The sequence below is a fragment of the Diabrotica undecimpunctata genome, chromosome 10 (genome assembly GCF_040954645.1).
Source record: "Diabrotica undecimpunctata isolate CICGRU chromosome 10, icDiaUnde3, whole genome shotgun sequence".
Lineage (NCBI taxonomy): Eukaryota > Metazoa > Arthropoda > Insecta > Coleoptera > Chrysomelidae > Diabrotica > Diabrotica undecimpunctata.
In genome coordinates, this window is record NC_092812.1 from 57,976,809 (window position 1) to 58,003,151 (window position 26,343).

At 32.9% G+C, this 26,343-nt stretch overlaps 1 protein-coding gene across 2 annotated transcripts in view; it reads right to left on the bottom strand.

Moving 5' to 3' along the window:
• The window catches only part of LOC140452560 (facilitated trehalose transporter Tret1-like), a 75,441-nt gene extending 50,394 nt beyond the window's left edge, over positions 1-25,047 (bottom strand). The window contains exon 1 of one of the 2 annotated variants that reach the window (XM_072546889.1): positions 24,906-25,047. The gene's annotated coding sequence lies outside the window, so the exon portion shown is untranslated. The remainder of the gene's footprint in view (positions 1-24,905) is intronic. The other variant, XM_072546890.1, reaches the window with a different exon arrangement.
• Between the last annotated feature and the right edge of the window lie 1,296 nt (positions 25,048-26,343).

Consider the following 26,343-nt stretch of genomic DNA (forward strand, 5'->3'; position numbering starts at 1 on the left):
GTAGAATCTATGGAAATTAACAAATTAAAAAACACAGATATAATTCTGAATGACCAACTTGAGACAAACAGTTCTCCCTTCCTCAACCTATTTCATTAAAGACTATAAAGTGTAAACGCAGGCCAAAAATAGATCACTTGAGAAAGGCACTCTGCCGAAAGAGCGGTGATAAGTTTTTATAACAAATTTTGTGGAAATTTTTGAAAACAGTGTTTTATTGTTACATAAAATTAATTTGTATCAAGTAACGGTCGAATCCATCAATTATTCAAAAATGTTAATAACTTTGATTTTTGAATAATGACATGCAATAGGTAGCTACTCGAAATTATGGCAATTATTAAGTTATATCTAGATCTGTTGAAAGTTTATCCCGGAGAGCGATTATTTAAACAACTGCACTTGCCCAAACAGTCACTCTAAAGATATTTAGCAGATCGCAATCGATTTTTTGAGGCTTCAATTTTAAGACATGTATTAAACAAAATTTGTTTTTTTCATAATAACATGTAATATAACTACTTGAAATTATGGCAATTAATAAGTTATTGAATTGTGCTAAATATTAGCTAGATCGGCCAAATAGTTATTCAATTTTAAGATATATTAAAATATTTTTAACATTTTATCAAAGTTGTTATTAAACAAACCGTTTGGAACCGAGTTTTTAGCTTATAAACATTTATAATAATTTTGATATGCTTTGTGCCCAGCGCTGATAAGTAGTCTCACTGAAAAGATGGTGAAAAGCATAATGTTAAAAAAAAAGAACCTTGTATCACCAAAAGGAAATAAATGGGAAATTTTTTTCTTAAAATCATATTTTCGTCATTTATGAACATTAAGAACAGGGCGACTCCTTCTTTGGCTCTGGTTTCTTTCGTAACACCCTTTTCTTTTTTCTTCGTCTTTTGTAGTGCACATATGTCTATACTTTTTTCTATTAGCTCTTTTGTAATTTCCTGCTCTCTTATGTTTAGAGGCTTTACGTTTCAAGTACCGATGCAAAGTATATTCCTCTTCTCCTCTATCCTCTATCTCTATCTCTATCCTCTTTCTCGCGTTAATCGACGTAATGAAATTATTCCTCTTTCGAGGCATAATTAACTCTGTGACACTAATACGGCTATTAAGAAATAGGGGTTAGTAGAAGAGGGATAAAAATTAAGATTTGTATATGTATTTTTTATACCACATCATAAAAAAATAAAAATAAAAAAAGTTTGTAAAAAAATTTAAAAAAATGTTTGTGGCGAACGATCCTTGCTCTTTAGGGGTATAAAAAATATATTACGGCCTATTCTCAGATTTACCGATGATATATGTACAATTTCATTTAAATCGGTCGAACCATTTCGGAGAAATATGGTAATAAGCTCTGTGACACTTATATGGCTATTAAAAAAGGGTGTTAGTAATAGAGGGGTGAAAATTAGCGGCTGTATGTATTTTTTAATGCCACATCATAAAAATATAAAAATAAAACAGTTTGTTTACAAAATTAAAAAGAAATGTTTAGGGTGAACCATTATTAACCCCTTAGGGGTATGAAAAATAGATAACGACTATTTTTAGATCTACAGAATACACATGTAAAATTTTATAAACATAGGATCAGCCATTTCGGAGAAGTATAGCAACTAACTCTGTGGCACTAATATGGCTATTAAAAAAGGGGATTAGTAATAGAGAGGTGAAAATTAAGGGCAGCCTATATTTTTTATTGGCACATCATAAAAACAAAAATAAAAATTTTTGTGTAAAAAATAAAAAAAATGTTTGGGGTTAACCACCCTCACCCCTTACGGGTATAAAAAACAGATAACCACCTATTCTCAGACCTACATACAGAATGCACATGTAAAATTTCATAAAAATCGGTCCAGCCGTTTCGGGAAGGAAGTTTTGACGTTTCAACAACATGCGGTGTTCCCAAGCGGTCACCCATCCAAATACTAACGCTGCTTGTGGCACTGCTTGACTTCGGTGATTCGAACAAGAACCGGTATATTTAGTGTGGTATGACTGTTGCACAATCAATCAATAATGACATTTATTTTGTTAATCCTAGCTTCCTAGGATTAACAAAACCTTTGTTAGTCATAGTGTGGCGCCATCTATTAGTTATATTTACAGAAAAACTGTTTTGAAGTGTTTCAGTAAAATTTTTTGAAAATTATTTTTTACACAAACCTTCTCCTGATCATAACAAACACAGCAAAAAAAAAAAGAATTATCCAATTTGGTGCAGTCGTACTGAAGTAATATCCGTACAAACATTTCGCAGATTCATTTTTATTAATATATGTAGATGTAGTACGGGTCCCAGAACACTGCCCTGTGGGATTCATGCTTTTATTGGTCGTAGTTCTGCAAATTCGCCTTCCTGTTTAACTCTAAAAGTTCTGTCTTATCATCTCATATGATTGTATTAGCTTTACATGATGGATGGTCAGATGTTGTTTGAGTTTTAGTAACCAGCTTCTGTGCCACAATTTATCGAATGCTTTTGTTCTGTAATGACATATTGCAAAATTTTCCAGCGCGCTTGAATTTGAAGTTTCATTCTAAAAACAAAATCAGAGCTCGGAAAGTTCTCTGCATATGCCATCTATAAATTGGATCATAAAATTTAGATTATTACTTATAATCTATTCAATTCTCAGCTCGTAATGTTAATAAACAATGGAAATAAGATTTTATTAATAAAAAAATGTCATCTTGGTTCCTATTGGTCAAAGAAAGTTCTTTTTTCAAAGAGTGTTTCTCACCATCTTTTCAGATAGCCTACTTACAAGCGCGTGACATAAAAAATATCAAAAGTTATTATAAATGTTTATAAGCTAAAAAGTCTGCCTTTTGAGACGTTTTTTTTATAATAATTTTGGTAAAAGATTGAATTTTTTTAATATATAGGTACCTTAAAACTAAAGCCTCAAAGAATCGATTACGATCTGCTAACCTCTATTTAGAGGTTGGGGTAAGTACAGTTGTTTAAATAATCATAAAAACTATTTGGTCGATCTAGTTGATACTTTCAAGTAGTTATATTGCATATCATTATTCAAAAAACAAAGTTCTTAACATTTATAAATTACTGCAAAAATAAATAATACAATTTTGTAATTATCTTGGTCAATTGTTTATGTATTTTAATGTAAAAACTTCTAAGTAAAGAACTCTTTAAGATCTACAACTTTTAATTGAACCATTTTTCTCTAAAATGTGTAAGAAAGTTTTATAGCCAAAAAATGATTTTTTCACTTTTTTTGATTATCAAAAAAAAGCAAAATCCTTTTAGAGCCTTCAAAAACTTTGATTTTTTCACAGATAGATTCGGGTATATTAAAAATACTTAAAAATTTAACTTTACTGGAATTTAAGTTACTGGAATAACAATAATAACCTAAATAGTAATTATTTATCAAGTAATTGTCAGTGTCTTTGAAATAAAAAGGCCATTTTAACCTTGCGGAAAATGTTTATCTTACGAAATACAGCGATATAAAAGATATTGCCTTCGAGAAACAGACTGTAAAAGTTTAGTGGAAATTTCCACTGGTCTTTAAAGCGGCTTACAAGCACTCCTTGTTCGACTACTTCTATATCGAATACCGCATTTCTTCTTCTTGTTAAGTATTATAATGCAAAAGGCTGTTTAACATGATTGCTCTTTGGGTTTTTCAGTCTTCGATCAATGATTGGCTAGAAATGTGGGTTGGTATTTTGGTTTTTTTGATACGTGTGAGACAAAAATGCGTTTTCAATTAATGAGTTTCTAATTGTTTATTAGAATAGGTAAATTATTATATATTAACTGTTTTTTTATCGATATACATAATTATATTTCTTAAAATTCTATTAGGTGATGACATGTGATGATATTTTGACGTATATACAGAGATGTTTATCAAAATATACCTTTCACGTAAAAAATAGAATGTCCGTCATTTAATAAATATGTTAAAATATATTTAGAATAGACAAGAAAGGGAGAGAAATACAAAATGGTCTTAATTGTAACCTTCTTGGGTTTCCATTTTTCATACCAAGAGGAAAATTACATCAAGCAAAAAAATAAAACCAAAAAAATACAACGAGAAAAAAAAGGAAACATTATAAAGATAAGCTGAAAAATATAGGGGAAAGCTATAAAGATATTCAAATTAAGAACCTGTATCAAGGGATAAAAAATGCAAAACCATGACATCAGCCGAAAACTGTGATAAAGAAAAAAATGGAGAAATGATTATGGGAGAACCGGAAATATTTGAACGCTTGATCTACTTTGATTAGATTCTAAATGGAGCTGAATAAAAAGATGGTAATAACGAGGAAACAATGGATCTAGCAAATGAAACACAAAACCAACAGAATCAAAAGCAAGCCCCGACTATAAGCGAAATAAAGAATATCGAGAATTTAGAAATAAGCAAAAAAGCGACTGCATAACGGCTGAAATGATTACATTTGGTTGGAGTATATCAGTTATCAGCTAAATACCAGAAGCTAATTAAATATATATGGGAATAAAAAGTACTAAATCAGGAATGGACAGAAGCAATACTAGAAGAACTGGAAAAAGAAACTGAAAATATAAAACGGGACGTCATAGAAATCAGCAAAGTAAGACGGACAGATGAAGATATTAAAATTAGCGTCAGGAAACACATTGTATAATATATAATCAACAAGAAATGGAAACGAAGAGTAGTAGAAATAGCTAGTATCTCAGATAGAGTAGCTAGCTAACCTTACAACTATCAAAGAGATACAATATACAAGTTATACAAATATACGCCCCAAAGATTACTCACACTAACGAAGAAATAGAGAAACTCTACAGTAACATAACTGAAGCGTTAAGTAACAATAAAAGTCACTTCAAATATTTAATTGGTGACTTTAATGCCAAAGTGGTAAAGAGAAAGGGCAAGGAACAAGTCATGGGAAAGCATGGAGTTGGTTAGAGAAATGAAAGGGGAGAAAGACTGATTCAGTTTGCATACTACCAAAACATGCGTATTGCAAATACATTTTTTAAGAAAAAATCGAACAGAAAATGGACTTGAGTAGTACCAAATGGAACCACTAAAAACGAAATTGACTTCTTCCAACCAACCAGAGTAACACAATAAAAGATGTCAGTGTAATAAATAAATTTCAAACAGTCAGCGACCATATACTAATCAGAGCAAAAATTGTTACAGATCTAAAACTAGAAAGAATAAAATTAATCACAAAACCAATAGTAAGCGGTATAAATTTTAACAATCTAAACGAAAACTCAGATCACTACTAAAGGACAATTGATGAAAGGTTACATGACCCAATCGACAGCTCTCCATTAATGGAAATCATCATTGATAGTGCCAAAGAAATCGGAGGCCAGCTACAACAAACTGAACATAGTAAACTGTCTAATAAAACCAAAATAATGCTAAAACAAACAAAGGAAATACAAGTTAGTAGCAACATACACAGAATACAATACACAGAACTTCGTAAGACAATAATGAAAAGCATTAAGGAAGACATAAGAAAATACAATGAAAGCCTGGTAGAAAGTGCAATCGAAACCAGAAAAAACTATAAGAAAATAAGAAAAGCATTAATCATTGGGAAGAAGCAAAAATCGTTGCTCTAACAAATGAAAACACCAGAATTTCAGACAGAAATGAAATAACAGAACTCGTGACTAAACTCTACAGCGAACTATACAGAGCCCCTGAGCCTTTGAAGAATCAGTAACCAAAAAGATGTACCAGAAGTCCTTCCTGAAGAAGTAGATTCGACAATTACAAATATGAAAAGCGGTAAAGCTGCTGTAATAGATCACTTTCCAAAAAAAAAAACAGAACCTTCTATGACAAATAACAAGAAACAAGCTTAGATATTGCAGCGGTCAGTTGTCTTCTCCACTTTTCAGTGGCGGTATTTTACGAATACAATCATTTTAACGGATTTTAACTTTATACTCCTTCACTGTGTATGCCATATATCGGTTGGATCATAAAATTTAAATGATCTTTTACAATTTTTCAGCGTTTAATGTTAATAAACAATGGAAATATGGTTTTAAGAAAAAAAACTGCTATCTTGTTTAATATTGGTCATAAAGTTATTATAATTGTTTAGGTATAAGCTGAAAAGTCAGTCCTTTCTCAAACTGTTTTTTTAATAACAAATTTAATAAAATGTTGCAGTTTTTTACCTTATATATACCTTAAAAATGTACCCTTAAACAATCGATTTCGATTTACAGAATACCTCTAGAGTGAGTGTCGATCTCCGGTATAAACAAATTGAATAACTTATAAACTATTCGATCTATCTATTTGAAATTTAGCACACTTTAAAAACTCATTAACTGCTACAATTTTCAGTAGTTATATTACATCCCATTATGCAAAAAGCAAAGTTATTAACTTTTATAAATCACTGCAAAATTAACGGTTTTTTGCAATTATTTTTGTGAATTCTTTATATATTTTAATTTGAAACTCGCAAATTAAAGAACATTTTAAGGTCTACTTATATAAGGTCTATAAAAAGAATGAGTTTTTCACTTTTTAAGATTGTTTAAAACAAAAACAAAGCATGGATTTTTCATCAGCTACCTCTCATAGACCTTTTAGAGCCTTCAAATACATATCTATATAAGAGTTTTACCAGCAAGTAAGATAGTAGCAACAGAGATGGAATGCCTGCGAAGATGCTGCAGAGTAACAAGAATGGATAGGAGAAGTAATGACGAAATAAAGCAAAGAACATCAATAGAAACAGACATACTAACATATATAGAACAAAAAAGACTAAAGTGGTATGGACATGTAAGAAGAACTAGCGACAGCAGATGGATAAAGAAAATAACCGAATGGAGCCCCATAGGAAGGAGGAAAAGAGGACGACCCCGAAAATCCTGGAGGAACGAAGTAGACGACGCCATGAGTAAGAGAGGACTAAACGATGGAGAATGGAACAACAGAGAGAGATGGAAACGGTTGAGCGAGGGAAGGCAGTGAATACTGTAGAATCCCTAAATATATATATATATATATATATATATATATATATATATATATATATATATATATATATATATATATATATATATATATATAAGAGTTTTACGTGAAATCAATGATTTTTTCCAGAGATACTGGTGTATATACATAATGCGTCATGAAAGATAAATAATCCTAAGGCTGTATGTGATTTATCGCTATACACCAAAAGGGTTAAAATCTGTTAAAATGACAACTTTTATAATGTATTTGTCTTATTAATTTAATATGTTACTGCGTTTTAAAATGTGGCGCTAAATTTTGAAATATTGTAGGTTGTGACTTGGACTGATGCAATTTCTTGGTTGTGTAAGTTCTTTAACATCAGTCATTATACGAGAATGCACCGACTAACGTAAAATAGGTGTAGAACCGGTCATCCAATCAGAAAGCAGTATTTGGCTTTGCCCCTTTACCATGGACGTCGCGCCGATAATTTTCAGAAGAACTAGCAAAATTTAACAGAAAAATATTAATAAAGATTCACAAATACAAGAGTTATTGTGGTATATTTGGAAAATTGAAAATTGATATATCCACTAAATTGAATTCACATGTGGTAGACAGATTTTTTTTTAATATCTAATATTCTACATTATTTTTTTTTATATCAGTCGCATCACCTACTAAAGGTTGTTAGCGGCATGTTACATTGAGGTACAATGCTTAATTAATTTACAATAGATGAAAAAGTTGAGTTTCTTTAAGGAAATTTACAATATTATTTATGTTACAGTTTTTGTCTAATAATGCTTTTAGATCTTTGGAAAGATTGTTGTTAAATTTTTCATGAATATATTTTTTACAGTTAAGGAAGTGTTTTACATTTAGAGTTGTCATACATAAAATAAAAATGTATGACCTAAACGTAATCAATCAATTCTAACTTCTAACCCGTTTGGCTCTGCTTGTGTTTTGTTTCTTCGACGTTTTTATAGACAGTTTAATTTCTTTTAATTTCGATTGGGAGTTATCCCATTCACTTTGCCACACACTCAATTTTGGATTTAATCACTGTTTTAATATCACTAGCAACCACTTCACTCACTATTGTTGAATTTTCGTTGTTTGCTGCATCTCTAGCTTCTTCATGTCCTCGGATACCGACATGCGATGGGACCCAAAGTATTACGATGTTGGTGTTTTCTTGGTGTAAAATATCTAATTCTGTTTTCACAAGGGAACCTATTGGATGTTTTGGATACAGCTGCTGTATTGTCAGAATGGAGCTCAAACAGTCAGTGATAACTACTGCCTTACTATAGCTGTTCTTCTTTATAATTATTAACGCTTGTAGGATGACATAAGTCTCAGCCGTGTGAACAGTATTGAATGTTGATAATTTGAATTTGTGGTGTTGATTAGAATCTCTAGAAGCATTTGATCGTGTCCAACACCACAAGTTAATGCAGATCCTCAAGAAAGTTGATATAGACCAAAAAGACATAAGATGCATTGAAAAGTTGTACTGGCATCAAACGGTACAGTTAAAAATAGACAATTTTATATCCAAACCCATACATATAAGAAGGGGCGTTCGACAGGGATGTGTGCTTTCCCCTCTTTTATTTAACATTTATTCGGAAGCCATATTTCAAGAGTCTTTGTAGGATGCAAAGATGGGAATCAAAGTGAATGGAGTATTGATCAACAACATACGATATGCTGATGATGGTGTCTTAATTTGTGACAACATAGTCGATCTTCAACAACTTGTCACTATAATCGGAGAATACAGTAAGCGACTGGGATTAGAGATTAATACCAAAAAAACCAAATTTATGATCATCTCCAGAAACTTGGATGCACTTGAAAACTCCACCATAACACTGAATACTAAGTCCATTGAAAGAGTGAGTAAATTTAAATACCTGGGATCGTGGCTGTTTGAAGACTGGGCATCGGACAGGGAAGTAAAATGTCGCATTGAGCAAGCTCGACAAGCTTTCGTAAAATTCAAGAAGGTACTGACTTGTTCAGAGTTCGATCTTCAACTGAGACTAAGGTTTACTAAGTGCTACGTGTGGTCAGTGCTGCTATATGGCGTAGAGGGCTGGACACTCAAAACGAGGGATATAAACAGATTAGAAGCTTTCGAAATGTGGCTCTATCGCCGTATCCTAAATATACCATGGACAGCGAAAATCACAAATATAGATGTCCTTAAAAGAATAAACCAAGAACGCCAACTTTTCGAAACCATCAAGAAAAGGAAAACGGCGTATCTAGGTCACATCATGCGAAATGAAAAATACCAGTTCCTCCAACTTATAATCGAGGGTAAAATTGAAGGCAAGAGAGGAATGGGACGTAAAAAAATGTCCTGGCTCCGAAACATAAGGCAATGGACAGGGATTAACGACATACAATATCTGATACATATTGCAAGAAATAGAGAATTATTGGAAAATGTGATCGCTAACATCCATTTGCATCTAAAGAAGAAGAAGATGAGAATCTATAACGACCGCTCCTATGCTGTCTGAAGTTTTGGATGCGTCGGTATATAAGTAGGAATAATCTTTATAATTTGATATTATTGAGAGGAAGGACTGAAGTATATTGGTATGGTTTGTTTAATCTTCATTGAAAACAGATAGACTAAGATTAATGTAAGGAAGAGGTATTGTCCAGGGAGGAGGTGTATTAATATTAACTGGGAATAAGACTGTGTAACAATTGATAACAAATGTAGGTACTGTAGAATTTTTTCATGAAAGGGAATATTTATACTTTTATCTACAAGGAGTTCGGCGAAACGATTAGTTTCAGTAGTATATATGACAGCATTATTTGAATTCGATAGCATAAAATAGACTAAGATACATTCTTCATAAATTCATATAATTAAAAAAAATAAAGAGCAAAAAACTTAAAAATTATATAAGCGGAAAAATTATACCAGCATTCAGCATAAGATATAAAAATATTATTAATACAAGTTATTTATTTCAAATGCCTCATATTTGTTGGCAAAACTCAAAATCGTAATATCATCTTATAGGTTTTGATTAGTCTTTATCAATGGAAATTCCACAGCTACCGGTCAATGGAAGTGATAAATTTGATTGATCTTTTTTTGATTTTGGTTTTTGATAGTACATTTTGATCAAAAGGTCTCGAAAATTATCCCATCTACATTTCTTGTTAGAAACATTCTGTTCTACGGCATACAGATTCTTGGTAAATCACTGTTTTCCGTTTGCCCCCTCTTTGAAGGGGGTTTTAGGGGGAAATCCGGGAGGTAGAAGTGGAAAAGTTTTTTGGCATCTTTGCTGTGGTCATAAAATTGACATTCTCAGCAGAATTTAGGTTGTTCGTCTCGTTTTTAGAGATCAAATCTCTGACAACGGGACTAAAAGAAGAATTAAGAACACTGATTTCGGATCTAGAAAATGTACCAGTAGCAAAAGGGCTGAAAATCAATCTGAAGAAAACAAAATTTATGACTAAGGCAGAAGACATGTCTGAATTTAACATATGCGGAACAAATATAGAACATATTTCTCTCTCTCTTGTCGTTTCCTCATTGCTGAGGATCGTGATTTCCTACAATGCGGGCTGTCAATTCTCTCCATCTCTTGCGATTTTGGGCTGCTCTCATGGACTCGTAAAACGTCTCTCCAGTGGCTTTCTGTACTTGATCTGACCATCGAATAGGTGAGCGTCCTCTGCCTCTACGTCCTTCTACGTTTCCGCATACAATTAATCTTTCTAAGTTGTCATTGTCTCTTCTCGCAATGTGGCCAAAAAACTTTAAAATATTTGCAAGACACTGAGAGGAGAGTCTGGTCTGAATGTTTAGCTCTTCGAGAATCGACTGATTGGATCTGTGCTCCGTCCACGACACGCGTAGCATTCGTCTCCAGCACCACATTTTGAATGCGTCAATCCTTTTCCTATCCTCTGATTTTATTGTCCATGTTTCGGCACCGTAACTGAAGATTGAAAAAATGAGTGTCCGTACCAGTCTCATTTTGAGTTTTTTGGATAAAGAGCGGTCCTTCCATATTTTTGACAGTCGACTCATCGCGTTCTTGGCCATCCCTATTCTTCTGCGAATTTCCGTATGGGAGGAGGCTGCATTGCTTAAGGAAGATCCTAGATACGTGAACTCGTCTACTTTCTCGAATTGATTTAGGGCGCCTGTTGTTTGGAGGATATTCGCGTGGTCCACAATCATGATTTTTGTTTTCTGATTATTAATCTTGAGCCCACACTTGTTGCTTTCGGTTTCTACTCTCTTTATCAGTCTCGACATCTCCTCTTCAGATGTTGCTATCAGTGTTGTATCGTCTGCGAATCTTAAGTTTGAGATCTTTTTTCCTGCAATGGAGATGCCGCCTCTCCATCCATCGAGTGCGTTCCTCATTATGTATTCTCCATATAAATTGAACAGGTCTGGAGATAGTATGCACCCTTGTCGTACACCTCTGCTGGTTTTGAAGGTATCAGATTGCTGGTTTTCAATTCTTATTTTAACTGAGTTATCTTCGTATAAGTTTTTAATTAATATTGCCAAATGATCTGGAATTCCCATCTCATGAAGAACTGTCCAGAGAACTTCCCACTTCACACAATCAAATGCCTTTTGGTAGTCTAGAAAACAGATTATTATTGGAATTTTAAATTCGCGGGCCTTTTCTATGAGCTGCCGCATATTAAGGATTTGCTCTCTCGTACCCTTCCCTTTGACAAAGCCTGCTTGTTCTTGGGGAATTTGTTTGTCTAAGTATTGTTGCAAACGGCGTTTAATGATTCTTAGTAATATTTTGCTTGGATGGGAAATCAGTGAGATGGTACGATAATTACTACACTTTGTAGTTGTTCCTTTTTTATGGATTGGTATGCACAATGATGTGCGCCATTCTCTGGGCCACTTTCCGCATCTCCAAATTTTATTACAAAGTTTCCACATTATGTAACATCCTTTGTCTCCCATGTTCTGAAGGAGCTCTCCCGTGATATCATCGCAGCCAGGGGATTTATTCTTCTTGAGGTGAGTTATTAAGAACATATTAAGAACATATTTACTTAAGGGCAAAAAATGAATCAAACTATTAAAATAAACTCAATTATTACACCATTAAAAACAAAAAATACCTTTTAAATTAAGAACGAAGGTATTCTAGCATGTCTCTTACCTTTTCTGACATATGGGGCAACGGTGTAACAGGAAGAACTTGAATAGAATCAAAAAAGTGGTACATACATGTTTTCTGTATTGTTAAAATTTAAATATGTTTAAAATTGAATAAAAATAAAAAAAAATTATGACTAGGAACGCTTTTCGAAAGAAATGCAACATGATTTTTACAGCCTGCAAAAGGAAATATGGCGCTTCATATGAGGTCAAAGAACGGAGGTAAAGTAACTAATAGAACCAAAACACATAGAAAAGGATACGTGGATTGACCACCTAAAAAAAGCTCTTCCAGAGAAAGAACAAAAGACGCTAGAACCGGAAACACCAGAAATTACCACCAATGAATAACTTAATATAAATGTACAGGAAGTTCGTAAAATATTTGAAAAGCTGAAGAACAGAAAAACAGCAGGTAAAGACGGGATACCAAATGAACTACTTAAATATTGTGGAGCAGCAATGATAGATAATTAAAAATTATAAAACACAATAAATTACCGAAGAACGGAGAACGAGCAAACTAATTCTACTATTAAAAAAAGGAGATAAAAACAGCCAGAAAACTACAGAGATATAAACTTGTTAAATACTACGCTAAAACTTACAACTGAAGTTTTACGTTTGACAAAGTAAGACTAAAAGATGTAATCCATCTTCTGTATAATAGGGAAGTTCCCCTAAATATTATAAAAACTATCGAAAACATCTACCAAAACAACAAAATGGAAGTCAGAATAGAACATCTTACAGAACCTATAGAAATAGGCAGTGGAATAAGACAAAGAAATTCATTGAGCCCCATGCTCTTCAATTTGATTGTGGATAAAATCATCAAAAGCGTTAATAAAGGAAAAAGATACAGAATGGGAAACACAGAAATAAAAATACTCTGTGACGCAGACGACGCAATATTGATAGCCCAAGATAAAGATAGTCTGCAAGGACTGTTCCACAGATTTAACGTAAGAGTAAAAGAATTTAATATGACAATCTCATCTCAGAAAACTAAAACAATAGTAGTCAGATGTAAAATAGAAATTGATGGCATCAGTATTAAACACGTAATGGAAATAAAATACCTTTGAATTACACTGTCTTGTAGCATTTGCATTTTCCTTGAAGGAAATTTGTATTTTGAATTGAATTTTGATTTGTACTTTTGATTTGTACTTTGAAATGTATTCTTCCAATTCATCTTTACGTCCCTGAAGTTAATGTAAACCATTTTATAGTTTGTTTATATTTCACAAGATGCGTATTTTGTCGGTATTCTTTGATCAAAGCCTCTTTTAGGATATTCGGCGTGTCAAATAAATATTTCAGTTTATATGTTTTGTTTATACCAAGATTGTGCGAATGAATTTCAAAAGTAAGTGTTCACTCTCGGTAAAGCCGTCCGCTGATTAAAGCGTGTTTAGTTTTGTTGGAGTCCGAATTTATTTTCAAATTCGTAATCTTTTCGTTTTCCTTTTTTTTTTTGTCATGGAAATATAATATAAAGTGACAGTAGTAGTTAAAATATGTAGTATTGAGCAGTCAACACTTGCAGTTTAAGTGAGGTTTGGAAGAATGGTTATTTCCATCCTCGTTTTGTTTCTCTCTAGTTGTCATCCCAGGCTTTTTGGCCGTTTGGAGTTGAATTTGTTCCTGTTCAGAAATTCCAGTATGATTCCAGTTTCAACCCTCAGAAACTTTAGTGCTTTTGTTTTGCTGAAATCAGGTAACTTTTTGTGTTAAATTTTAAAGTCAAGATAGACATTTTTTTTTAAGTAATAATTGCTTTCATTATTTAAAAAGATAATTTTTTATTTGCCACAGTTTATAGCTCACTAACATTTGTAAGTTTTGTAGCAATAGAGTTTGTAAACGAATAAGACATAATTAGGTAAGTTTATTCTTCTTTATTTATTTTGGTATGAATCTCTGTAACTAATACTGTAATTTTTTGTGCCATCTTTAATATTTTGTAACTGTTTGTGGTGATACACAATAAATGTTTAATTTTTTGTAAACCATTTTGTTTGTTTATCTTGACTAACTCTTTAACCCCTTTTTTAGTTTCAATTGAAAAGATATATTTTTTATGTTTAATAATTATTTCAATAGTTACAACTAGCTGTTGTAATGGTTATAATTTGGCACCTCGAAGCGGCGAACTTTTTAAATTGCTAGAGGTATTTCCTGTTTCCTTTTGTTTTGTTTGTCCCAAGAGATTCACGTTAGTACCTTTTTGTTTCATTTTTTGTAGTTGCCCCAATCCGACCCCTTGCCATTTACTTATCCACGACCCCAGCTCTCCAAACAAACCCTGAGTGCCGTTCGTACAAGTATCGATTATTTTGCTTGCCCTATCTCCTCCCCAATAATTTCTGTCCCCAATTTTCTACCCCTTATAATAATACCCCATGTGGTAGGCAAAAATATTCGTTACAGTCTAACTATGGAGACTTGGACAAAGAAATGAGAGATCAAGTACAAAAAGCAAATAGACTGGCAGGATGCCTTAATACCACTCTATGGCGACACAGACACATTAGAACTGAGATAAAGTTAAGAATTTATAAAGCCAGTGTATAACCAATATTGACATATGCCTCAGAAACAAGGCCCGGCACAGCCACAACGCAAAGGATACTGGAAACGGCAGAGATGAGAGTACTGAGAAGAATTACAGGAAATACGCTGAGAGATCGAAAGAGAAGTGAAGACATTAGAAGAAAATGTAACGTACAGTGTATAAATGAATGGACACAAAATAGAAAAAAGAATGGAATAACCACATAAGCAGAATGGAAGAGACCTGTGTCGTCAAAATAGTAAGAGATAAGTCACCAATCGGCAGAAGAAGCCAATTAACCCGCCAATGAACAAGCAGAAGTCCTTTACAAAAAGGAAGAAGAAGAAGAAGAGAATCGTTACGATTATTGACAGATATAGTTTTAATTTTTTACTTTTCATTTAATGTCTGCATTTTGGTTTAGCTATTTTTCGTGTAGTTCGTAGAATAAATATATGATGACTATAAACGAATTGATCGAGAGTAGTGAATCGATGTGAAGACTCGCTATTCTATTATGCTACTCGTGACGACGCCATCTTGTGGCGCTAGTTCCGTGACGCTCGCCTCAGCATTTCACTAAAGAGAAAAAAATTAAATACAACGCCAGTATAAAAGCTTCCTTCTAAAAAAGTCAAAGAGCCGTTGAAAGACAAAAATATTGGGTACATTTCAAGTCAAGAAAGAAAAATGAATAGATAAGGAGCAAAACAAAACCAACAGACGCCGTATAACACGCTTTAAAATTAAAATAAATATGGATTGGATATAAAGAATGACATAGAGACGGAAGATGAAACAAATACAAACGAATTGGAGGTTTATAATACGAGTCTAGGAGCCAGGGGGATTCTGTTCCCGTTTTCCTCGGTACCTTGACGTTTTTTATGTTTTTTGGTGCGTAAAATCGATTTTTTGAGGGTACCAGGCTAAAAACCCGGTATCTCCTAAACTATTCATCCTTAAATTTTCCTCAATTTATGTTTATATATAACGAACCAATACCTGTTGCCTCCCCTTCGTACGCACCAATGCATTTAGTTGCAACGTCACGTAGCCTTGAAGCACTTGCATGATTTGAAAACACTTTTTATTGTTGTTAATAAGCAAGTTACATTTTTACGGTAAACAATTGAGTCAATAATACCATACTGAATAAAATGTTTTTTATTTGTATCGTATGTTAACCTTAATTGAAAGCAAATTAATTATATACTTGACAAACTTATATTTAAATAAATTAAGATCCTTTAGTTCTTACACAGTTGTCAGTTTATTTTTATAATACCTAAGATCTAAGAATTTGAAAAATAAAATAGGAAACAAGCAACAAGAAAACAAGCTACCTACTTGAATACTACAATGAGAATGGTTCTCTAAATTTTAATAGCTTAAAATATATTAATATGATAATTGTTATTGATTCTGTTTTTTAAATGGATTAAGAATGTTGCAGTTTTTAATTATTAACATCGACCTTCATAAAAACTGTGAGTGTGGCATCGTTGTAATTATCATTGCTGACGTCAAAACACACCTTCGTTTCTTGACCATTCTAGTGGTTGCAACAAACCCCCAGGCAAGTTTTCTATTCAGGTATTTTCAGATGCTTAAAAACGTTACATTTTTACGTTATCTTGACTTTTACTTGATTTATTATGTTCCAGAAGGTTAGAGGGTGTTGGTTGGCATTAAATAGGCATACCTTGATGGAATACATATATGTATTTTTAAAGGTGATATTATATTTATAAAATATAGAAATCCATAGTACTAGGATTGAGTAAGTCAAGGTATTGCAAGGTTTTCTAATCTTGGTAAATAAAAAAGAAAAAATTATTGAATAATCCTTAATTGTTCGCTTTTTTATGTATTGGATAAATCCTTGCCAGTCTTGTTTCTGAGGCATATGTCATTATTGGTCTTACACTGGCTTTATAAATTCTTGACTTTACTTGTTCAATACTGACGCCATCAATTTCTATTTTACATCTGGTTGGTTCTTTGCTGACTGCTGTTTTATTTTTCTGAGATGAGATTGTCATATTAAATCCTTTTGCTCTTATGTTAAATCTGTGGACTAGTATTTGCAGACTATCTTCATCTTGGGCTATCAATATTACGTCGTCTGCATAACAGAGTATTTTTATTTCTTTGTTTCCCATTCTGTATCCTCTTCATTTGTTAACGCTTTTAATGATTTCATCCATTATTAAATTGAAGAGCATGGAGCTCAATGAGTCCCCTTTTCTTATTCTGCTGCCTATTTCTATAGGTTCTGTAAGTTGTCCATCTATTCTGACTTCCATTTTGTTGTTTTGGTAGATGTTTTCGATAGTTTTTATAATATATTTAGGGGAACTTTTCTATTATACAGTAGATGGATTACATCCTTAAGTCTTACTCTGTCAAACTCTTTCTTTAGGTCAATAAGACACAGAAATGTTGGTCTATTATTCTAATGATTTCTTAGTAATTTACTTTATAATAAATATTGCATTTGTACACGATCTTCCACTACGAAAACCCTGTTTTTTATCTGCTAAACTTATCCTTTGATTTATTAGTACTTGTAAAATTTTTAGGGTAGTAGTTAACAAGTTTATACCTCTGTAGTTTTCTGGCTGTTTTTTATCTCCTTCTTTGAATAGAAGAATTAAGGCCCGTTTTCACGCTACGTCTTATTGTACATTTTGTTGGATAGGACAAAACCTATACAATAAAACGTGGCATGTAAACAGCAAAACGTACGTCTTGTCGAATCGAAATGAAATCCAAGGTCAGATCGTAGAAATGATGGGAGAAGCATAGTTTTGCGAGAACTGATAGGATAAAACGTTACGTGAAAATACATATTCAGACAAGTCGCCCGATCTTGACTTATTTGACGACTAGTTCCACTGCAGTTCGTTTCATTTTTCCCAAAAAAAGCCTAATAATGTCAGATTTGCGGCAATACACCCACGTTTTTCTCGGGGAATTTATTGAATTGTATAAAAGTTTTTAAGTAGTTATGTTTTAAAACCAAGTAGATTGCATTACAGGTTTCAGGAATTATTTGGCTTAACGCTGGTTTGGATATTATGGTTGTGAACTCCAAGTCCTTGAGGCTGCGTCCTGTTGCAAGATATCTGAGAGTTGCTGTGAGTCTTTCATGGGGAGTAATCGCTTTTCTCATGCAAGTGTCTTGTTTCAATATGTATGGTGTTACCAACTCTAGCAATTGACAATAGGCTGAGGTGTCCATTCGCAAATAATTGCGCCAGTCATCTGGTTCGCCTCTCAATTCTTTTAGTAACGAGACGTGGGAATACTGGCGTCTTTTCAGAAGCCATTCTCTTGACCATCTTGTCTTTTCCCTCTTCATCCTCTTTTTCCTCAGTCGTAGTATCGTTATAGTTGAAAAAATAAAAGAAAGCAGCTGTGTTTCCTCCATAATAAAAAAACACTAAATAAACTTCACACAACTCAAGACTCTGAATTGAGTAGAAATGAGGTAGAAAACGGAAGGAAAAACGTAGTGTGTATACACTGGACAAAACGTACATTTTGTCGTACGTTTTATATGACCCACAAAACGTACAATAAGACGTAGCGTGAAAACGGGCCATTACGGACGTTTTAAAATCTCATTAAACATCGCAGTTGTTCGTACCTGAATGGCACATCGCAACTTCTGTAATCATGCATTCAGTTGGTGTTAATTTGAATTAAGTTTTGTCAAAACTGTTGTACAAGCTCGTTGATTTAATAAATATATGCATTGTATAAAAATAAATGGCAAGTATTTCATTTTATTTTTATTTATGTTAATTTTAGAAGCATAATTTTCCAGAAAATTTTGTTAAATGGAAAAAATATATTATTTTGCCTTGGCAGTGTAGTAAATGTGATATAAATACATATTTAAATAAATATGTAATACTTTAATTTTAGTTTTTAATTGATCTTATATTTATTTCTTAATTTCTTTAAGAGCAACCTCCCGATAGCTATGAAACGGGACATTTGACCAATGCGTTCTTCCTATTGTGACATACGGAGCAGAAACTCTCTCTCTCTCTCTCTCTCTCTCTCTCTCTCACACACACAAAAACGACAGCACTAAAAATGCGAGTGGCACAAAGGCGCATGGAAAGATCGAGTCTCGGACACAAAAAGACAAAATAAGGAACCAAGACCTAAGGAAAAGAATAGGTATCACTAATGTCGTCGAACGTATAGCCAAGCTGAAATTCAATTGGGCAGGTCACATAGCGAGACTGAAAAACACAAGATGGACCAGAAAACTAATTGACTGGCGCTCAAGAGAAGACAAACGCAGCAACGAACGACCATCAACACGCTGAATTAACGACATTAAACGAATATCCAATAAATGGCAACAAGATGCTCAGAACCGTGAAGAGTGGCGAAAAATGTCCAGCAGTGAACAGAATAGTCCATAGTAAAATGGGTGGGGCAAGCAAGAAAAAAACTTGTCAATATTCGGAATATTTAAAATTTGGGTTCATATCCGCTGTTCACAATGAGCGAATTCATTTTTGTCTTTTATGCCAACAATGCTTGACCAACGAATCAATGAAACGAGGTTGTCTTAAGGTGCATTTGAAGGCGAAACATAATTACTCATATTAATTCAGATTTCAATATTTCTTTAGTGGTCGCTAAAACTGGAAAACATCATACTATAGGAGAGAATTTAATAAAACCGTCAATATCAGTATTTCTTAAAACGGTTCTTGAAAAAGATGGGCAAGAAAAATGTCTGCTTAAAATTGATGAAAGATGCGAATCGAGAATTGATTCTTGTGCATTGTGTTATTCATAGGGTCAACTTGGTAGAAGTACTACATTCAGAATAAAGTTGTTAATGTTATTAAAGTTAATGCCAAATGTGAGCATCTCTCCAAGCTATTTTGTGAAGAACAAAATGAAGACCACGTGACATTTTCACTTCGTACTGAAGTAAGATGGCTATTTAAAGGGAACTGTTGGAAAATATTTATGGAACTGTTTGATACTCTTAGTGATTTTTTAAGTGACGAACCTGAAATGACGTATCTGTTAACAATCGATAGTAAAGCATGTGCGAGTAACTTAACCGATATCTTTGAAAAACTAAATATATTAAATAAGCAATCGTTTCCATCTTCATATTTATCTGAATGTGGATTTAGTGCTGTAAATAATTTACTGGTACAAAAAAGAAATCGGCTGGATATAACACAACGTAAAGACTTAAAATAAAGCGAACCAAATTGGAACCTAATATACAATCTTTGTGCAGCAAGGATCAAGCGCAAGGATCCCATTAAATTAAAATAATAAATTATTATAGAAAGCTCTCAAACAAATATGTGAATTGCAAACACTCGATCTAACTGGAATCTAAATCTAATTGAAAACTGACCAAATGTCGGGACTTTAATTTTAATTAGTATTTAAAAAATATCAATGGTGTCAAAAATATCAACATTTAAAATGCCTAAACATTTTTCTTATGTTTGACGAGTTATTCACTCGTACGCCTTATGGAATGTATTCATAAAACAAATATAAACCAAATATATCTTTGTATTGTATATTATGAACGCTTGAATTACCCTATAAGTTATCGATGCCTGATTGACCGCACGTATTTTATGTTTTGTCTCAGAAAACCTTGATGTCAATATCGTCAGTATGTCGTTGTCCGATCTGTTGCTTGAAATTTACAGCACCTTTTGTAACGTTATTTTTAGAAATTGAATCCGCTGTGCTAATTGTCGCATGGAATGATTAAAATTGATTAAGTAGATCACTATCGAATCATTTCTCGAAACAAAATTTTCCATTACGGTTCTACACTAAGAAAAATAGATATTTTACCTAATTATTGTTTTTTTTAAATAAATTCTTTGGAAATCCACTTTTAAGAAATCAAATATACCAAATCATCCATTTACAATATATCATTAAGATTCGCTACAGCGTTGTTGCTACAATGAGTCAATAGAGTTCAGCAGGTGAACTACCTGAAGGCACAGATGACAAGATAAGTGAGCACATACTTAGTTTCCCAAGATACAAATCCCACTATACTCTAAAGGATAATTTGGAGCATTATTATCTCTCACCCCTTCTAAGTATTTCAAAAATGCATATGTACTTACAGAAATATGATTCTGAAAATTTACGTAGGCAAGACAAGAATAATTAACATCGAAAACCATCTTCTAATCATAGTACTCATCCAATTTTAAGCTGCTAATCTTTTAACTCGTCTAAGCGATCGAACTTCTTATTGAATTCTGACGAGATTCCTTTTGTCATCTCAAGGTCTTGGGCAGCACAGCCCAAATAGATCCTGTTGAAGTTCTGTGGTCACTCCGAATTTAGCACTATCAAGGTAATGGTAATAATAACTTCATCTAAAACTTTCATTCTTACTAGTCGTAAAGCTTTCTGCAATTCACTTTCTTTAAATCCATTGACGAAGGTATCTACAGCAATTTCTTCCAATATCTTGCCTGGTGCCTCCAGATAAGCCAACCGTGCTACAAGAGCAGTACCTGCTATAAATTCTTGCTAATTCTCACTTGCTCGTTAAATTCTACTTCTTATTTGTGCTTTATATACTTGTACATGGGCATCTCCATAGTATGTTTTTGGTCGAGTAAACAAGGTCTGGTAACATTTTTTTTTGACCCTTTGGAATTGATCTTAGGATATCCGCAGCATCACCTCGTAAAGCAGCAGTCAACGAAACAGCCTTTTCTTGTTCGGTCCAATGATTAGCTATCGCAGTAGCTTCAAATTGTCTAAGGTTTATGGACCAAGAAGACTTCCCATCAAATGGTGGCAATTTGAATCTCATATGAGGTGTCGTTTTGTCTTTCGGTGATTCTTCTTTCACTATAGGATTTAAAACTACTACATAACTAAGACATCACAATGCGGATCGGACAAGATGAAATAGAACAAGTTCAGGATTATATATATCTGGGTCAAACTTGTACTCTCTAGATGATTGATTGGAGGTTACACAAAGAACGGTACTAGGCTCGGGCTTCAGTCTGGTAGAGGTATCTTGGTCGGGGTTCTTGTTACAGCTCAAATATCACGGATCAATTAAAGAAGTACTTACAACACAAAGACAAGAAGTTAGAAGAGAAGATAAGAGATAAGAGAAGAAAAGTTATTTGGGCACCACCCTATTTTTAGAGGAACAGGGAAACCTTAAGGCACATAGAAAAGGATGACGAGAAAGGTAAGGTACAGCTAGAGAACTCACGCGAGAATAAAGTAAACCGTGAGAGAAAAGGTATCGGAATTATGCGGTACACTCCTAATATTTCGACACATATACTCAAAATATACGATCAAACAAATAATAATATAATTCAATAAAAAATGCCTGGAAGAGAAACACAAAAATATAAATTCAAATTATATAAAAAAATATAAAAGAAATAAAAAGCAAATAGTTCTTTAACAAAATTATATTTAGGTATATTTGTTAAAGTAAATGTACTATACCAAATTTTATTGAACAGTTAAATGGCATGATTATTGCGTAACTGATTATTAATTACAAACAAAAAATATCTCTTTGAAAAATAGTTATAAATAATTTAGTATCCTCAAGAATTAGAAAAAGGCAAGGAACATTATAATTATATCTACGTCAATATTTGGCAAGCAAGTGAATTTTATGCCTTGAGGATACCTAAACATGAAGTTACTAGGTTTTTGATCGTGATCACTTCAAATCTAAGAATAGAATTTATCAGAAATATAATCTACATATAAAATAAATTGTACGTTATTTATACGTATATATTATCCTGTATTTTTATACTCAGTCAAACTAAACCTCCATAAATAAGAAGGTACACTGAACTGGAGTCATAAATCAACTTCTAAAGATTTCGTTATCACAGTTTAGTCAATAAAACTTATACTCACGAAACAGGTGTATTCAGATAATGGTATTACGCCCTCAATAAGGCACTTGACTTCGGTCCGTACAACAGGTAGTTGGGATGACACGCCCACAATAAATTGCGGTCTTCCTAACGTAATCCCTTAGATTGTCTTAGGCCGACGAAAAGAGGCAGCTAGACCGGAGTAGTACAGGTAGTTGAGATAAAATGAAGATGACTGATGATCGAGGTGAACGAACGTAGCGGTGAATGTTTGAATAGTGTACACGTATGAACGGTGTAAACTATGAACGGTGTAGAATATGAACGGTGTAGAATATGAATCTGTGTAAAATCTGAACGGTGTAGAATCTGAACTGCGTAGAATCTGAACGGCAAACAAAAGTGACTTCATTTGGAAGACGTCTGTTTGACAAAAGAGAAAATAATTAATATAAGACACACTGTGTAAAGATAAATAAGGGTGAATTGAAAATCCACTTACCGCCGATTGTCGAAGATAAGACCGCTTGCCACAGGAACCAACTTGGAAATGAACATCGGATTGTGAACTTAGAAGGGCTTAGACAAGCGAAGGTTGCAAATAGGGAGGGGATATTGGCTGAAGGATGCCACGCGAAATTGACATTAAATAGCCGGGCTACTGGGGTTCATTTTCATAGCTTTTACCAATGGAAAGTAAACTTTCTACGAAAAACAATTCTTCTGTTTTTCTGAGAAGGTAGCTCGGAGATTTCACAATAGGTCCTTTTTCCTTTGTTATTAGGAAAGATTTTTATGTACCAAAACAAGATAAAAAGAAGAAGGAGCATTTGGCGAAGTTATTTCTTTGTTAAAAAAAAGGCGTAACGAATCGCTCGGTAGTGTCGGTTATTTGAGGCAGATATGCAGGCATGGGCGTCAAACTATAAAACTTAACAAAGAAAACCAAACAGCAGAGATAAAAAGACGAATTAGACTGGCATGGGCCATTTGGCAAACTAAGCTACATTCTTAAAAACAAAAGATATCCACAGCATCTTAAGACCAAAATATACAATCAATGCGTACTCCCTGTTCTCACTTATGGTTCCTAAAAGTGGACATTTACAAAAGCAAACATGGACAAAATCATAAAAACCCAAAGAGCAATGGAAAGACAAATGTTGCACATAAGACTAATGGATAAAAAGAGAAACGAGTGGATAAGAGAGAAAACAAATTGAGGTATGTTAGACAAGAAGTTGCAAAATTGAAATGGAGATTTGCCGGACACAATATAAGACAAAAAGAAGACCGATGGAACAAAATTCTTATAAGTTGGAGACCGTGGGAATATAAACGAAACGGAGGAAGGCCACAAATGAGATGGGCAGATGATATCAAGAAGAATGGAAAAGGATTGGGGAGGCCTATGTCCAAAGATGGACCGAAGAAGGCTAATTATATAGATAGATAGATAGACTCAAATATCATTATCAATAGAAGCAAAAACTTTCAGGTCATTGTCATGTAAGGTAGGACATGTTTTAAGATTTTTTTTCTCGTTTCAGCCTTTCTTTGTAAAACATTCTTGAAAAAAGAACAAAAATTTACTATTTGAAATTATGGGGTCATGCAATAAAGTATCAAGAACTTTATTTACTTCTTTTGGAATACAAGATAAAAGGATTTGTCCCTATCTGACAATATAGTTTATACTAAAAGAAGAAAGCTTAAAAAGAACAAATGTGAATATTTTATGTCTCTAGTAAAAAATTATGAACCACAGTGTGGTCTACCATCGAAGCCAGTAGAAACAGAATCTCCTGTATCAGAATTCAGTGATAAAGAGTGAATACAAATATTCAAAATATATGTTAACAGATTAGTTAAAGCATTTATTTGTTTATTTCATTTTAGTTGATTAATATAAAGTATCACTTTCCAATATAAAATTTCTATTTTTCCCTTAAAAAAATACAAAAACTTTGCATAAACCAGCCAAGTTCATTTAATTTTTCTTTACAACTAACTCCATAATATTCTGGCATCACCTTTTAAAATGTTCTATAAATAATGTAAATGAACCCCTGAATTGACAATAGTGTCACTATACCCATATTGACGGAAGATGGATGATGGTATATTTTCAATAGTGTGTATATTAACAATTATACTAAACAGTATAAGTTGAAATAAAAATAAATAAAATAGTATATAAAAATAATGTTTAAAAAGGTACTTACACATCGTTATTATATAACTAATTTTCAATGATAAGAAATTAGAAATTTTGTAAAATTGTATGCCTTAGATTACAAATTGTCACTAAACTGTATTCCGCCAAATTCAAGAGAAAAATATAAGTCGCGCTAAGCTTCTAATTAGATCCGTGGATTTGATAATGAAATTTAATTTCTCGTGACAAGTTGGTACCTTATCATTAAAATGTTATTTGTATTGCGAACAGTAAACATATTTACTACTTTTCAAATCTTTCAAAATGGATTATATATTATACCGTTATTAAAAATTCGCAAATACTGAGTTCCTATAGTGTATTTTTATGTATGAGAGAGTAATAAAACAATAAATTATGTATGCAAATCCCTAAACTGTTGATACGGGTGACTCAATGAAAAACAGATATTTGTCAACAAGTTTACAGAAGTATATAGGAAAACAATTTTAAATTGAGTATGACCACCAGGTATAAAGGTTGGAGCAGAATAGAATACAATAGTTGTGAGGATTACTAATCCCTAAATAAGGTTGCCAGTGTCGGAGTGATGGAGGTTAACAGGTACTAATGAATTTGCAAGAAATGTAAGATGTTTATTTTATTGGTTATATATAACCAATAAGAGTTTAATAAGTACCTACCTATTTGCAAAATAAAGTTTAATTCTTTAGATAAAATAAAACGTTTTATTTTATCTATTTGCAAAATAAAGTTTAATTCTTTAGATAAAATAAAACGTTTTATTTTATCTGAAATGAGTGCATTCCACGAAGTAAGGGTTTCAACAATCAAACATTTAATTCTTTAATTCCAGGAATCTACGACAGTAATTGACTAGATAAAATTACCTTCTAAACTTATTCCACAGAAAATGTGATAGTGGGTTTTTCCATTTTGTATATAGGAAGGTCCAAGTGGCGTATTCAAAATTCTTAACAGTTCACTAAAAGTAGGTACTTCAGTTGCAAGGTGCAGTTTATTGTGTATACTAGTGTTATGGAAAATTTGGAAGTGCCGTGTAAACGCCGAAAAATTGGTCCTCTAACAGTTAATGAAAAAACATTATTATTTGATTGTTTTAAATCATTTACAGACAAACGTTTATGTGAAAGTGTTGATGAGACCGTTGAGTTAGTTAGCAGTACACTTGGTGTTGGGAAATCTACGATTTACAGAGTTATTAAAGAAGAGAAATGTGGTAGTTTTCAAATGCCACGTAATGCTCCAGGGAAACCAAAATTTCAAATAGAATATCATTTTAAAGAAGGACTTCGACGGAAAGTGCATGAATTCTTCTTTAGACAAGAATTTCCAACATTGGATAAAGTTCTTGTCTCAGTTCGAGATGATAAGGATTACCCAGAAATGGGTCGAAGTACGTTATGGAAACTTTTAAAAGAAATAGGCTTCCGCTGGAAAAAGAATCCCAGAAAGTCTATTTT